The sequence below is a fragment of the Notechis scutatus genome, chromosome Z, assembly GCF_049901735.1.
Source record: "Notechis scutatus isolate UNSWTSFEM ecotype Mainland chromosome Z, rNotScu1.2, whole genome shotgun sequence".
Classification (NCBI taxonomy): domain Eukaryota; kingdom Metazoa; phylum Chordata; class Lepidosauria; order Squamata; family Elapidae; genus Notechis; species Notechis scutatus.
The window spans coordinates 99,792,863-99,811,012 of NC_142025.1; the positions used below are offsets into that span (position 1 = coordinate 99,792,863).

Below are 18,150 nucleotides of genomic sequence, written 5' to 3' on the forward strand. Positions count from 1 at the left end.
AGCAGGAGGTAGAAGGAAAGAAAAACCAAACCTGAGAAGAAGAAATTAGCCAGAATAACAAATGTTTGAATCAGCCAAGGAGCTCTTTCTAACAGTGGCCTGACTCTTCGAGGCTGAGCAAAAGACTGGGGGAACGCTGCGTGGAGTCACGTGAGGGGGCGGAGCGTTTCCTCAGCTAAAGCTCAGCCTGCAAGAAGAGGACTCAGAAGCACATCCCACTCTCTGGATGCTCCTAGCGGCTCGAGGGAGAATTGGAACTTTGAAGTGATCATAGCCCATGGAATACATGGCTTCCATTTACTTGCCAAGCAAGTAAATTATTATGAATTTATATCAGTATTAACCATTCTAAATATCATGGTCTTCCCCATCACCTGCAAAAAATAAAAATAAAATTACATATTAAAAAGAATGGAGAAAATTCATTATTAGGTTTCTCTTCTGTGCTACCTTACAAGTCTCTTTCATAGAATTCTAGTTCCCCATGTCCTCTGAGAAAAAAGAATAATTATAAAAATATTTACATTTGCAGTATATATGCCCAAAGTATAGTTTTAAATAAAGTTATTACTTAAGACATTATTTCCTGGATACATCCATCTTTTTATGCATTATTTGGCATTCAAAATCATATTTGAATTAAAGTACTATTTACCAGTCCTTAGACTGAACTGTCCTAAAATGTGAACCCCACCATTGATCTTCTTTTCTGCCCCACACATAGTAAATGATTTGGCAAATGGTGCTACTCTGATTGATGGATTCCCCTGTTTTTTTTTCCATCCCACCTGTGCTAGCAGAAATCCCAGCTGTTTTAATTTCTGTAGACACATCTGAGGACTGGTGGAAAATAAACAAACAATAGCTATTTTATGGTTCTTCCTATCACTTGGGCTAGAAAAAGAAACTCATCAGGACTCTTGGCAGGATCACCAAAGAACACAGAAAAATGGCCTAGCATTAAATATTAAATGGGCATTTAAGATAGATACTGGAGACTACCACCAGAGTACACATTGGCTATTTGGGGTCATTTGTATAGGACAGAATAAAAGACAAGAGACAAGCAGGATTGTCCTACCTATGTCGGTGGAGTGAGAAAAACTGCACTTTGGTTACAGAGCAAGAAACACTGGGGTGGGCGTCATTTATTTATGCCCTCCTGAAAGGGTAGATGGCCCATCCTCATCCTGGGTCAAGCAAGAAATATAGACAAGCTCTTTCTCTGCTGAATTTCTCTTCAAAGTCTCTGAAGCTTGATAATCCTAAATAACTTTTAGTTCCTTGTGGTTTGCCTATGGATAGTATTATTATAATAACAATACCCAAATTTGCTCAGTCATATTATTTCCAATTTAAACATAGATAGGAATGTTGGTAAAATATTGTTGGAATTGTTTTCTGGTTCCAGGCTATAAGTTTTATACTGTGGTTTGGATGTAAGAAGTATTTTTTTCAAGACCTGTAGTCCTTCACATTTCTCAACAAAGACAGAGAAGGTACCATCAATCAAACCCATCCAAAGACCAGTGCCCCTTGATTATTTCCCTTCCTTTTTCAGGCTGCAAAAATGATCCCAGACCTTTTATTTTTAGTGTCGGGAAAGATTTTCATAAAGATTTTCAGAGTATATGCTGCTTGCTTTAAGTGAAATGATGAACGTCTAATGTGAGATAAATATATAGAAGGGCTTCTGATTTTCTTCTCCCTTTTACTTTTTGTTTTCATTCCTTTGGCACTGAAAAAAATATCACACATACAGGATTTTTTTTATTTTATTTTAAAGATTTTAAGAACTTTTTTTTAATAAAAGGAAATAGAAAGATGGATAGATGGTCACTCATGCAAAGAACTAACATAAATAAACTGAAGTAAAATACCCCAAGGTTCCATGATAAATTGAGCACTGAGAATATTGCAAGGCAAGGAAGGGCAGCCTTTAACATCTGGTTTTCAGACCATGAAGTTTTAAATGCCATTCAGTGCCCACATGAACCAGATTACACAGAGTAATCTTGTTTAAAGCCGTTCATGGAACGTGTATTTGAAATTTGGTGCTATTGCACAAGCTCCAACTAGCTTTTGATCATATTGCAAAATACATTATTTACTGGAAGTGAAATTATAGATTGTTTGTGTATTTCAGGTCTGCAAATGTAAATTCATCAAATGGAAATTTCAGCATGTAAAACTGAAGTGGAGGATTTTAAACAAGATTTTTTTCTCTTTCTAAAATCTCATATTATAAAGTCAAATGGTAAGTGAGTTAAGTAAGGCTGTAACCAGAATGAATAAAGCAATCAACATCCAACTAAAGTAGTATCCAAGGGCAACATGTCAAAAAAGTCAAGATGGTAGCTGCATGCATGCAATTGAAACTTTGTCCCTTTTTTGCAATACATAATTCACCACGTGTAAAAAAAAAAAAAAAGGACACGACTTCATTTGTCTAGTTGCAGCTGCCTTTTAGATTTTCCTGACCACCCTGCAGATACTTCTGCAATCAAGGAAAAAGAATAATATTTGGAAAACACAACTGCTGTTCCCTTTAGCTTCTGCTGCCCAAGATTTTTATCACTTTATTAATAGCAGGATCAAAACATTTCTTGTAAGAGCTTGGAAAGTTTCACTTTGTGTTGTATTGAAAATAACACTGGCTTCTTATAAATCAATTTTTCCCATTCTACATCCATTATCATTAGTATAAGTTGCATCTCATTTCAAATATTAGATTAGAGCCCCCCCCCAAAAAAACCAACAACAACCATGAGTGAAAGAAAAAGCTACTATAACTGTTACTTTCAAACACTAAGGCTGCGTTCACAGTCTATTAAGCCATAATGCAATTTGGTTTTTTGGGCTTGGCATTTTGTAGAAATCCATATACTGTGGTTTGGAAATTTATCTAGTTGTATGAACTAGGATAGAAGTGGCTTATTCACTAAGCAGTAGTAAAATGTGACCTTTGAGTCCTGCACGCTAAGTTGACATTTTAGGTATGTTCTTTAAATTACTTTTCACATTCTTTTCTGTTAAAACGGTACAACTGGAGAAACAAGGAAGACCTGCTGAATTGGGCCCAAATTCCATCTCATTCTTAAGTAGCTAATTGGAGGCTTCTAAGAGTAATCTGAGCAGTGCATAAAAACAGGAGCTGTCTTTCCCCGTATTGTTCCTCCTTCCTAGTAGCTGGATATTCAGTGGTGTATTATGCCTCTGAAGATGGAGGGTACATTCAGCTGTCATGATTAGTAACCATTGATAGATTTCTTCTTCCTTAATGCGTCTTTGAAACCCTTTTAAAGCTTTCTAGCCCAGTTCCCATCACACCATCTTGTGACATGGGATTTCATACATTAATTATGTGATGTTTCAAGAACTACTTTCTTTTGTCTGCCCTGAATGTAATCCCAGCAAATTTAATGGGAGTCCGTGCTTCAACAGTACTGGGCCTGGAGCATTCCAATCACTACTCCTTGAATACAATAATTTCTTTTGGGTCTATAAGGCTTGAATAGACATTCTGTGGAAGGAGTAAGGGGGAAACAAACTAGGGATCAGGCTTCCTGCCTGCCTCCCACTGTTCATTAACAATCTTATTTATTTTGTTCATGCCAAAACTATTTTATCAAGTCCATCAAGAGCAGCAATGAGTCAGACTAAACAAAGCAGTGCTGTAACAGAAACCCATTCTCTTCTTTATGTGCATTCTCTTCTTTATGTCCAAAGGGGTGGAGCTATGGCACAACCTGTAAATCTGCTTTTGCTTGGCTGGCACTTCACCATATGCCACTTCTTCTCTCCATCTTAGTTTCCTGTTTTGAAACCTGGGCAGATGCTTTTCTTTGCAGTTCGTTGGTGATGAAGAAGAGAGCTTAGCCACTCCCCCAAAGGACAGTAGGATTGGGCCATAGAGGCAAAAATGTTAAATTAAAATACACAATTTGATTTTATAGCTCTTATTGTGTTTATCCTGAAGCTTCTAATACAGAAGAGTCTGTCTGCCAAATGCAGTATCATTCCCCAGATAATATTCACCTCTTTCCCAACTGCTTCCTCATTGCTATTCATCCATCTATATCTTTTCCATCCCGACATAACTAAAAAAAAAACATACATCTTGGCAGATTAAACTTTTTTCTATGTATCGCTTCCCCATCTCAGCAAGCTTTAATTGCCCTCTCCCCTCACATGCATTCAAAAACCCCTTAGAGTTGCATTTAATACTTAAGCTAAAGATATTGGGAATATGGGTGACTTTTATGAGGCACATGAGTAAGGTTTCAGAAAGAAATAGCCTCCCTGGAGAATAGAAGAAGGAAAAAAATCAAGGCCCTTCATATAATGCTGTATTCCACAACTCCCATCAGATTCTGCCAGCATATTAGAGCTCAGATGATAGGAATTAAAATTCAAACTCATAGTAAGGTTCACAGGGCTTCTATTACTGCCTATATCAGTAGTGGCTAATCTTTTTGGGCTCCTGTGCCAAAAATTGTGCAAGCTCACGTGACAGCACCCAGAAGGCAATGCGTGCCCAGCACCCAGGCCCCCTGTGCATGTGCGTGCAATCCCCCCTCCCGCCGCTCCCTGACCTGCACTGCGCCTTCCAGCCGATTTTCTGCCCGGTTGAGGCCTTTTTCGGCTTCTGGGAGGCTGTAAAAGGTCACAAACGGTCCGAAAATCATTTGGGATGTGCACACATGTGCAGTGAGGTAAGTTTGCCTGTGGCTCGCATGCCGGTCTGCATGCCACCTGTGGCACTCATGCCATAGGATCGCCATCAGGGGTCTATATGATTGGACAGAGTGGGTATATCCCAGCTCCCACCTGTAAAGCAATTTTATTTGGTGAGATCTAGGAAGTATACTTTTTCTGTCATAGTACTTGCCATCTCAAATATTATCTGCCTGTCCCCCAAAAGATACATTTGGACAGCTTGGAAAATATGACTCTTTCCACAGGTCTTGGATGTGGCAGTATATTAAATTGTTTTGTAATTATTATCTGTTACATAATATGTGTTTAAAATAATATTTTTATTAAATTTATTTTCTATTAAATACATTTCTTAGTCCTCCACCTCTTTTTCCAACCATTTGTAAAACAAATTCCATGTTTGATAATATTCTATATCTTCTTTCTGTTTAATTTTCAGTGTCAATCTACCCATTTTTGCACAATCTAGTATCTTCCTGACTTCCTTCATCTTGCGGTATATCTCCATTTTTCTATTACTGTGCAAATATAATCCTTGTTGTTTAAAATTGTATTTTATGAGCATTTTTATTATATGCCACCCAGAGGCGTTATTGAATTGAGCAATCTTATCAATTATAAATAAATATATCTTCTTTAAATGGAGCACAACAGTGTACAAAATGTTAAGAAATATTGTCCATATTTTATGTCTCTTCTAAAGATAAATTAGATGAGTTACTACAGAGCGTATTGAGTCTTAACATCTTTCTACAGTTATGTATGGAATAAAAGGAAATCTAGGGACTCTATTATGATTAGTATTACATTGCTCTGAATTGTTGTATGAGGCCTTTTCATTAATGCAATGTCCTGGACTTTAAGATACCAGTCAGCTGTGGATGATTGTTGCTTTCTATTGTATTGCAATAGAAACATTTTCAGTTGCTAGTAAAAATCTGGATTAAATCTTTATAAGGAACTGACACATAAGTCCCTGTAAATAAAAGTTAAGAATCCAATTCATGGCTACAGTTTCTGCATCTTGAACAAGAATAATGCCATGGGTACAATAATGCCAGAAGTAAAGCTAAGTATATTTGATTTATACACACATGTACAACTGAACCCATACATGCAACCTTCTACAATGCTGTTACAAATCTGGGACTGGAACAACTAGTAACCAACAATACTAGATTTAACAACTGCCTCGATCTCATCTTCTGCAATAGTTTGAACTTAATTTACAGAATACAAACTAAAGAACCCTTTTCCAACAGTGACTACAATATTATTGACTTTTGTTTCAACATACGCCCACACAAAAATCATCACAATGATGTAATCCCCAATTATAACTTCAAAAAAGGCAATTATGATCTTATAGACAACGATCTCTCATCCCTTGATTGGCAATCTCTATTCACTGGATGCAATACTGTTGAAGACCATTACAACATATGTTTACTTGAAGTCAAAAGAGTCATCAAACTATATGTACCAATAACAACTCCCCCCCCCCCCAAAAAAAAGATTACCCATAACAATAAGGAAACTTCAGTCCAAAAAGAAATCACTCTGGCAGAAAAACAAATCTGGTCACGTTGCCAACTTCAAAAGCCAATACAAAAATTTATGCCACTAGATAAAGACTGAATGCACCAATTATCACATTAAACAAGAGAAAAACCTACACACCAATTCCACCCACGCTTTTTACAATTTTGTAAACAACAAACTAAAAGACTCTCAAGGTCCATCCCATCCCTGATAGGACCTAATGGTAAAGACTGCAACGACGACACCATTAAAGCCAACATCTTTAACACATTCTTTGGCTCAGTATTTGTAAACAGCAATGGATCATGCCCAGTATTTCCTAGCCGAACCACAGAAAACTACAATGATCTAATACATATCGATTTTACAGAAGACAATGTTGAAAAAGCACTACGCAATCTAAAACCATCTCTATCTATTGGACCAGACGGAATATGTGCCTACTTCTTAAAAAAGCTACCCACTGCCATAGCTGAACCTCTAAGCATAATCTTTGAAAAATCTTTCAGGACCAGCTCCTTGCCTAACCTATGGTCACAAGCCACGGTCACCCCCATCTTCAAAAAGGGAGACCCCAGCTTAGTTGAAAATTACAGATCAATCTCCTTATGCTGCGTCACCTGTAAAGTCATGGAATCAATAATTAACCAATCCATTATCTTCCACTTAGAGACAAACAACCTACTTTCTAATAAACAATTTGGTTTCAGAACAAAACTATCCAGTAATCTGTAACTCTTACACTGAAAAAATATATGGACTACACAACTCAATCAGGGCAAAACAATAGATACAGAAGTCTACATAGACTTCTGTAAAGCCTTTGATTCAGTGGTACACAACAAACTACTCCTAAAACTAAAATCTTACGGTATCTCTGGACAACTGCATAACTGGATAGAAGCATTCCTGTCAAACAGACAACAAATGGTCAAAATTGGGAGTGTCCTATCAAATTCTGTACCTGTCAATAGTGGTGTCCCCCAAGGCAGTGTTCTAGGACCAACTCTCTTCATACTCTACATAAATGACCTCTGTGATCATATTAAGAGCAACTGCATTCTCTTCGCAGATGATGTAAAGATGTTCAATACCACAGACAATACTGCTATCCTTCAAAAAGATCTTGACTATGTATCAGAATGGTCAAACAAATGGCAACTTCAAATCTCAACAAATAAATGCTCTGTCTTACATATTGGCAAAAAAAACCAGAAAATAAAATACAAGCTGAATAGTCAAGACCTTGTTGATGATCCAAGCTCTGTAAAGGACCTTGGAATACTCATCTCTAATGATCTAAGTGCTAGAGCCCACTGTAACTACATAGCCAAAAAGGCATTAAGAGTTGTTAACCTAATCCTACGTAGCTTTTTCTCTGGTAATATCACACTAGTAACTAGAGCATACAAAACATTTGCTAGACCAATACTCGAATACAGCTCATCAGTCTGGAACCCACATTAAGTATCTGATATTAGCACAGTTGAGGAAGTCCAGAAATATTTCACAAGAAGAGTTCTCCACTCCTCTACTCGTTGTAGAATACCTTATGCCACCAGACCTGAAATTCTAGACCTAGAAAATGTTGAATTACACCATCTTCGATCTGATCTAAGTATGGTATATAAAATCATACATTGCAATGACTTACCTGTCAATGAATACTTCAGCTTCAATCATAACAACACAAGAGCACACAATAGATACAAACTCAAGGTTAACCGCACCAAACTTGATTGCAGGAAATACGACTTCCGCAACAGAGTGGTCAATGTCTGGAATACTCTACCTGACTCTGTGGTTTCTTCCCCAAACCCCAAAAACTTTAACCTTAGACTGTCTACTATTGACCTCACCCCTTTCCTAAGAGATCTGTAGGGGGTGTGCATAAGCGCACCAACATGCCTACCGTCCCTGTCCTATTGTTTCTTTTATTTTTCTTATATGTACCCATTTCATGTATTCATACCTATGTATATACTTATACCTATTATCTTGTAAGCGATTGACAAATCAAAATAAATAAAAATAAAAATTTTAACAGCTGAATTTTACATACATTGAAAAATAAAATGAGAATGATTCACCCATTGCTAATATCAGTTATGTTTGGGTCTCGTTTAGTTTAACCCACTTTAACCCACTTAATGAGATCAATAAATAATGATATTCTTAATTTTAATGGAAATTAAATACCAATAATACTGGCCATTTTCTCAAGTAGCAATTATAACATTTCACCACCAGGGGTGGGATTCTACCTGGTCGGATTGGTTCTATAGAACCAGTTGTTACAATTCTGCACAGTTTGGAGAACCGGCAAATCATGCCACTGGCTGGCCCCTCCCCTTTCCCATCCACTCACTCCTTACCTGGCATGTGCACCATCCAACTTGCCTGCGTTGTGCCTTGTTATTTTTCCTTTTTTTCCCCCCACAACCATCAGCTATTCTGACTATCAGCTGTGCTGGGCAATTTAGATTAGCTAGAAAGCAGGAAATTGTTGGATTTCTTGCTTTCTAGCTAATCAAAAAGCAGAACTGAACCTTCCTTAGGACTGAAGCTTCTATTTTTCAGTGCAGACTCAGGTAGCAGATTGCAGAAAGGTAGATCTTTGAGTGAATCTGATTTTGTGAGCAACTCAATCTGCCTGCCTGTTTTGCCTGATTTTGGGTAACAGTAATTCTATTTTTAATTAAAAAAAATCAATATTTACATACATGGTGTGTTGTGAGTTAATTTTGTGAGTTTGCTTTCAAGCAAATTTTATGTGACAGACATAGGCAGCAGATTGCAGAAAGATAGATCTCTTAATGAATCTGTGATTCTGCAAGCAACTCCATCTGCTTGCCTGTTTTGCCTGATTTTGGGTAAAAGTTGCTCTTTTTTATAAAAAAATTCAATATTTACATAAATATTTACAATATTTACATACAAGCCATGCCCAGCCGGTCATGTGACCACCAAGCCACACCCACAAATTATGCCACACCCACAGAACTGGTTGTTAAGAAATTTGAATCCCATCCCTGTCCACCACTCTTGTGCCAGAATAATAGTAGTGATGAGGGCAGTCTTTGTATTACTTCAGCAATGTTCGTGTAATGCTATGAAGATATTTTAAGTTTCTGGTGGAGATATAATCTAAATCTGAATCCTGAATGTCACTGATATATTGAAATAAAACTTATCCACTATGATATTATTCTCATTAAGGCCAATTCACACTTCCTGTTTGTTCAATTCCTAATATAAGACACCCACTATTTCTTGAATATTGTTCTCCGCCTCTTTCCAGCAAATGCATTCTCGGTAATGCTTTGATCTCTTCTTACCAGTTCATGAGTTGTCAAATAGTTGGTCTCTTGCACTTCATGGCAATCTAGCAACATCCCAACTTTATTTGGCTATAGTACCTGGTAAAACATATCCCCCCAAGGGGACGATCACTGGTTTTTTATCCTCAGCTGCCAGCCTGTTAGGCTTTCAATTAATCCATATTGCTCTTTAAAAACATATTCTTGTTGACCTGATGATGGTCTTAAAGCTTAGAATCTAGTAAGGTCTCCTCATTATCACTTTTTTCTCCATCAATTATGGCAACACTCACATTTTTAAATAAGATAATAATCTGCAACATAGGCACAATGGAACGAATTTGCTTCTATAGATCTGAATCATCAGTTCTTCTTTTCTACAGTTTCCTTTTTTAATCTATTTTTATTTTATTCAAAGAAGTTAAAATAGACAAATCTATTTTTTTTAAATGAAGAAAAACACAAACCAAAAACATTAAAAATGCATTAAAAAAGAAAAAAATTAACACGTGTAAACATTATCCTCTCTAATTGAATACTGATTAATACATTACTACAATATTAGTTTCCTACCCATTGGAAAACAAGCTCTCAAAATTTTTAAACTACTGAATCTAGTTGTAAACCTGTTATCTATATACTGTACTATATTAATGACAAAATAATTCACAAGAATAACAATAATAATAAAAAGGCAAGATTAGGCAAAATGCCTAGATGAAATTGTTTTCCAGTTAAGTGTGATAAACCCATTTCCCAATGTTCTACAATCCTCCCAGAGAAAACCAAATTTTCACTTTTCCACTCAGTCAGGTTGCCGCTGTTGTAAAAGAATGCAGGCTTGAACTTCAGGGTGGCATATGCAATCAACTCAGTTCTAAAACTTTCATATTTTTTTCCAACAGATCTGTTCCTTTCAAATTCCTTTTATGAATCTAATTTATCCAGAGCTACATGCATCTGAATATTTTCTACACCTATTATCATTTCATCAAACTTTTTTTTAAAAAGCTTTCAATTAAAGATTGTATGTTACCAATTGGTTTTTCATATATCTGCCATTTTTCATATATTTTTTCATATATCTGCCACATTTACTTTATTATTTATTATTATTATTATTATTTTATCTGTCAATTGCTTACATGATAATAGGTATAAGTAAAAACATAGCTATGAATACATAGATAAATATAAGAAAAATATATAAAAGAAACAATAGGACAGGGACGGTAGGCACATTGGTGCGCTTATGTTTATAATCTGAATCATTGTTGCTCTGTGTAACTTAACAGTGATAAATAAGAGAATACAAGGAACAAAGAGCCTGAAGCAAAGTGAAGAAATAAAGAAAAAGGAAATATATTTTATCGTTATTTAGATCCAAAGTTAAGAGAACATTTAAAAAATAAGCTCCAAATATTTTTGCAAATTAATAAAATGCAAAAACCCATCCAATATAGATTTAAATTCAATATAGATATAAATTCTATAAAAGAATGTTCGTTATCCAAAAACATGTCATGTATCCATACAGAAAAGCAAAAGTTATTCAAAATAACAACATAAACCAAAGGAAAAAAGAAAATAAAAAGAACAGATTAAGTCCAGCAGGGATTCAAATAAATCAGCATTCAGCCAGTTAACTTTTAACGAGGAAAAGCAAAGTGAAACAAAACAAATTAAAATGTGAAGTTAAACCTAGGCTTAAGAAAACAAACTGTTGAGAGGAAGATGGATGACCAGTGACTCTGATCATTTCCACTGGAATCTTCAAAACTCCCCTTCCCAGGTGGTTCAGCGGCCATCTGAAAGCCATCTTGGGTCATTCCTAAATGCTCCCATTCAAATTCAGGGAGCAGCACTGCTGGAGAACCATCTTTGGCAGCAAAGTTGGCAAATTGTAGCAGGAAAAAGAAAAAAACCCTACCGTTCAGCAGCCATTTTGGGAGGGAATTCTCTTATAGTTTTCTACGAACCTACAGTGGTATATAGGAATGAAGATATATCCCATTATCTGTATTTTGATCAATAAAGGAGAATATTTTAGCTCATGGTTTAAATGAGGGGTCCTTGGTACTCTCTGAGCTTAATTGTTTTTTGGAAGATGTTTCAACTCCCAAACTAGGCAAAATCATTAGTGCTATTTGTTTTGATCATTGTAATATCAGAGCAAGGATGGTGCAAGAGGAATAAAGCAAAAGAAAGTGTGTGTTAATGTCAATAGAGCGAATATGGGAAGTGGATGCGAAGGCATCCACATGTCTAAGCTTACAAGAAAGCAAGGAAAAAGAATGGACTAGGGAGGAAGGAATAATCATTAAAAGGAAAAGGCTGGCACTGGTGGACCCACACATACAAGGGCCAGCTAGCTAGCCTTGTCTTTACCAAAGAGATGAGAAAGATAAGAAGAAAGGGAACTTCCAATGAAAATTTATAGTCCAGTTTGAGCATCAATCCAGCACTGTGGCTAAACTGGTTGAATTTGTTAAGTTGGCTTCAGAAACAGCCAAGAACAACACAGGAGATGGACAATGCAGACCTGCCCCAAATGTGTTTCTTTTTGAGCTATTTATATGTAGGTCAGTATGCATTGGAATATTTTCTTGATTGAATGTGCAAATAGCAAGTCAGTAATTCTGCCTGCTCAAATGATAGCAACAGGAGACTCTGACCTGCAACCGTGGAAGGTGGCATGGCCTCTGCAGCTCTGAATTTCAAATTCATTAATCTGAATTTCTCTAAATTGTTTGATGGCAATGTGTCCTTCAGCTTTGTGCTCCAAAGAATTGGTTTACTTAGATTTGGAAACACTGTCCAGATTTTGAATTAGTGAAATCTGGATGGTTAGCCAAATAAAACACTTGTTATTTCTTGTAAATATGTTTGTGTCCTTTTCTTTTTTCTTTTCTTTCCTTCCTTCCTTTCTCTCTTCCTTCTTTCCTCCCTTCTTTCCTCCCTCCCTCCCTCCCTCTTCATATAAGTGATTTTTCTATTTAACACTGTGGTTTATATATTAAACCTTTATTTTCTTGTTTGTCCCTCCCTGAATGTTTTCACTTTTCAATTTGCCTATTTAAATATTTTTAAATAAATATTTCTCAGAATATGGCAGTAGCCAGCCCCATTCTCTGCAGTATTTGTCATGATACTACTTTACTAATTACAGTTGGTTCCTTCAGCATTTTGGGCAGGTTCTGACTTCTACATCTTCTTCAGCAATTGGCAACGAACTATGTTAAACATTCCAAGATCTCCCTGATCATGCAGATGGCATCTGCTTAGAAAGTGCTGATGGTAGCTGTCCATCAGGTATTTGTTTTCTTTTCTACTCCATCAGCAGCTTTCAATGTGATACTTCATATTAGTCTACAGATGAGTGAATAAGACTACAGGCAGGCCAATGAGAAATTGGAAAATGACTCGTCTGTTGTCCCTACAAATATCAAAGTGATATGTGGCTTTGTTCTTAATATCTTGAAAACATGTTAAATTAGTCTATTTAAATGGAAAAAGTGTCTTGGTGATGGGTACTCCTTGGCAAAAGTGGCTTTGTTTCCTTTCTGATAACAGGTGGAATGAAATCTGATGATAGTGCAAAACCAAAAATGGAGTCAATCCAGTCTTTCTCCTTATTCATTCTCACAATATCTAGCCACCCATAGAAGTATTACAGCAAACTGTATCACATCCATCCTTCCACACACCCATTCATCCACCCATCCCCTCTCTCTCTGACTGTCTCTCACACAAAAACTATTAAATCACACACTGTAACCATCCCCCCTGACTGTCTCTCACACACAAACTTTTAAATTACACACATTGTAATACAAAAAAACCCTTTAATTTGCCCACCATCTATCTGTTCATTTTGTTTATCATACACATCATCAGTTTCTCATTCTTGCCCTAAATGGGATTCTTTGTGACATGAAGGAGTTATTTGTATATAGATCAGTTTATGTTAGAATCAGTTTACATTGTGTGTGCAGATACCCCCACACACACCAATGGTATGAACTTTTGCACTTTTCTCCCTAACTTGGGGCACTAGCATATATCCATTCTCTGATACTCTACCCTTCCCAGTGTTCTGCTTTATGTGACCAGAAAAATATCCAGCAGTAAAAGAGCAATCAGTTGAACTATCATTAAATATCATTAAATATCATTAAACCTGTCATTAAATATTTTTCTTAGATTATTATGAATGGGCCAGTTGGATGGCATGTATTCTTGCTGTCTTCAAACTCTAAGTCAATGTCTAAAGCTAGAATAATAAAGGTTTAGTTCTGGCATTTTGTCATTAGGTTGTCCTTGGTGGTGATGGCTCAAAAATTCCAGGGAGCTGCCCAAAAAGAGGCATGGACCAACATATTAATCAAGAATTGTCAATTCATGAAGCATAAAATTGGATATTTAGTTACAATTACAATGACTGTCAATTACAATTTCTAGTATCCATGTTTCTGTCTCTTAATAATAAATAGCCCTGTTTAGTTCAAGTTGAATAGTGAAATTTAAGCTTTAACTGAATAATCAAATTAATTGATTTTTTTTCCTGCTTAAAAAATCCTGAAAGACCTATAATAATTTTACTTCCACTTTTTCACCATAATCCCTGACTTTCATTACCAGAACTTGGAGATCATTCCACATTGCATTTTCAGCTACCATGATGTCACAAGCATCATTTATGTTTTTCCCTTCAGTTTTAAAACCATGCTCATATTCTTCCGAACCAGCTTCTTTCAATATATATTCAATATATTAGTTAATAAATAAGGGAAGATATGCCACCTTCTCTTACTCCTTTGTCTACTTGAATCATTCTGTTTCACAATCTTATATCTGGACTGAGGCTTGCTAACATGTACATAGGTTTTTCATGAGAACAATGAGAAGTTCTGGGACTTTCATGCCTGAAGGAGTATGGCTAGAATTATATATTTTTGGTATACGTTCCTGCTATTCTTCACTCATCCCTTCCAGGAAAACCTTCCAACCATGATGAGAAAGCGCAGCAAAATATTGGATGGAATGGATGGGTTTCAAGATTTAACAAATATTGAAGTCCAAAGTTGATTCATGTTTTAACATGTCTTATTGCATTTTTTTACTTTATACTTTGTTAAGCAATGAATACAAGTTCTTTATCACTAAAAAAAGCTTATAGTGCAGAATAATCCTACTTTAAAAAGTGGTGCAAAATTCATTTTATTTCTTTTTTCTTTGGGGTATGTATGTATGTAAATAAACGCAGCATGTCTACATTATTCATTTCCATTATTATTTTTCCCCTAATACTATTGCTGCTTCTGAAGTTATATTTTAAAGCTTGTGTTTTATGTTTAAAAACTTAAAAAGAATATATTAAACCAATTTTAATTCCTCTTATAATATTTAGAGTAATGAATCTGAATATTGCATTCTGGCAAAGCAGCTTGTTATCCATGTTTTAATTTTCTGGCTTTTCCCCTTTATATCGTATTATTTTATGTATGAATATGAGTCTACACACAGACACAGGCATGCACATCTAGTTTGAATCAAAATGTTGGACTAAATAGGTCTTTGAATTGTGTCTGCAAAGAGCATGTTATCTTCTTATGATTAATATTAGTTCTTCCATGCACTTTGCTCTGTAGCTCTTAATGTTTTTACTCATTGAATAATATCATTACCCAGATGTTCAGATAGATCTCTAGAAGATAATGCAGAACAAAGAAGACGGTTAGTCCAAGGTCAATTTCTGAATCAACTTTGTATCAAAAAGATGGTCTTCATGTCATGATTTTGCCTTCAAAACTGGCATTTGTAAACTCAGCTACATAGTTCCAAGAGGGTCAGGAGAGCTTGTGCCTTATTCCCTTTGTCCATCTCCTTTGGGTGCTCCAAATTGTGCTCCAAGGATATGATTTCAGTTCTTCTCTAGAAGACTCTGGAGTTCATGCCCTTAACCTTCTTGTGAAAGCAAGACCAGCAGCCAAAGGCAAGAACTCTGTTCCCTTTCCAGCAGTTGATTAGGGTAAATGTCAACCCTAAGAGTCAGAAATAATGAATGAGGGATGAAACGAAGATGGGAGGGGGAAGGGGAAATAGGCAGGCTAGTAACTAAGCATCAAGGGGGGGGGGGCGGGGGGGGGCGGGGCGGCTTTGAAGTTTTATTATAGCCAGACTTGTGGAGCTCCATCTTAACAAATACATGTACTCTGGGATGCATTTGGCATAACGTTTCCATGTGAGTTTTGTTCCAGTGTATCTGATCCAAATGTATGGGAGCTTTGCATACTCCAATGTCTCTTCATTAATGTCTCTGTTAAAATCAGACTCCAAATGTTAAATTCCAATTATCAAACTTATTAAGAAAAAAAGTGTTTAACTGTTTGAATCAAAGATGGGCTGGACTTTCAGAAATATGAAAGTCAAATCATTAAAATGAGGATAGTGATTTGTAGAGTATTCAAAAGGAATTCTTAATCTATAGAAGATAAATGGGTGCCCAGGGAGTCTGTTTAGTGACTGCCTTGTTTAGGAACCATTCAGTGAAGAAAAAGTAACTTTAAGACCAAAACTTCTGCAGGTTTGTAAAGCAAAGGAAAGCTGAAATAAGGTCATAAGCAAAGCTGCAGTTTCACTTAACAATCACCTTGCTTAACAACTGAGTTGTTGATCTAAATTGTGGATGCTCTATGAGACCACCTGAATAGCCGTTGTGAGCTTGTTTTTCTGCAGCAATTCAAATTGCTTGAAATTTTTTGTTTCATGTTACAGAATAATCAAGCACAGTGCATAGATAAAATAATAATTAATTAATTTATGGTTCAGTATGATTGAAACAATCAAGTAATGTTCTTTTGTACCAGTGATCCAAAATGTATTAGTGTATTGTAAGAAATATATGACTACGCATTTTGTTACATCAGGGGCTCATAGTTATTCATTTTCCTTCTGTAGCAACTCAAATTAATACAAACCTTGGATTAATCAAGCAGACAACTCTCCAGTGTGATAAGCTATCCGTTGGTGAAAGATGTGGGAGCATATCACCAAGGCAGAAAAGCACAGACATGCAGGTGTTAACCCATCACAGATTCAGACATGAAATTCAATGATAATTTAAATTAACCATGAATTAAATGGAATGTCACTACAAATCAGCATAGTGGAAAAAGGTGCACTGTAATGACATGTGTGCCTGTTGGCTAAGTCTGCTGTCCAGCAGCTCATTGTTGATGGACAAATTCAAGGTGTCTGTTTTCTGTTTCTATAGCCTTTTATGCAGTATTTAAATCAGACTGAGGCTAATTTTTCAAATAGGCGAGTGTCCTCTACAACAGGGATCTCCAAGAATTCCTCAGCCAGCTATGCTGGGAGTTGAAGTCCACAAGTCGTAAAATTAAGGTTGGAGACACCTATTATACAACATATGGCATAAAACTCACTCACTCCAGGAACATACACTCTTGCATTTTTAAAATATTTATTTAGCAAATTTAGGGGCCACCCATCTTGTGGTTCAGGTGGTTGATAGGCTTACATCAAGATAAAACAACATATAACAATTATAAATATAATAACAATTATAAATATAAACTGGATTAAAATTGCAAAAATAAAAAAACCAAAATAACAATAGTTTGCAGGATAGTGGGGTGGCTTCTCTTTTAATGTAGCAAACACTTCTAGTCAGCAGCTTCTTCAGGACTTCATTTAAGGACTTTCCTGAAGGCTAAAGGGGGAGGGGCAGATCTTACCTCTTGTGACAAGATGTTCTAAAGGGAAGGAACTGTGAGGGAGAGAAGGGGATAGGATAGGAGAGGCTTCTGTGGGACGAGCCTGAGGGAGAAAAGAGTTTGAAAAAAGGGAAGCAAGCAGAGGAAGGAGAGCCTAGCAGGCAGTGAGAGTGAGAGAGAGAGAGAGAGAGGGAGGGAGGGAGAGAGAGAGAGAGAGAGAGAGAGAGAGAGAGAGAGAGAGAGAAAAGTAGAAGTGCCTGAGTGAGGAACCAGTGTGGACCAGCAGCTAAACCAAGAGGGCCAGGAGAACCCGGACTCCAGAAATCCTTGCAGGGGTAGCATTACACAGGATATTCTGAAGCTGCAACACAACTACTTTTGCCACCACGTTTTCTTTGGAAAACTGGATGAAAATTGTGGGGTCTAATGATGGCTTCTTAAGGAGATGGAGACCACAAGTCTCCTTAAAATGTGTTAGGAACACCCCTCCTACAATGAAGCCTTAATCACTGCTTGCACCTACCCAGAAGTCATTGTCTTGAAAGCTTTCAATAATCAGGGAGGACAAGGTTTCAATAAGCAAGTGGTTGTCTGAAAAGCCAAGGACCCTGTCTACTTGCTCAGGTCCAACAGGGCCAAAACTGCTCCCAGATAATAGGGTAAATTTATTCTCTGGGCATCTCTGATTAATTGCATCAACCAAGAGCGAATCTGAGCGATTTTATCTGTCAGATGTTATCTGTCACAAGTTCTTCTGTGTGGCCCTGAATATGATTGCTGAATCATCCTTCCCAAAGAGGGACCAGGTGATTTTGAACAGGGCCATTAAG

General features: G+C 36.6%; 1 long non-coding RNA gene across 1 annotated transcript in view; it reads left to right on the top strand.

Annotated features, from left to right (window-relative positions):
* Window positions 1-18,150, top strand: part of LOC148129025 (uncharacterized) — a 172,891-nt gene that overhangs the window by 83,202 nt on the left and 71,539 nt on the right. The window lies entirely within an intron of this gene.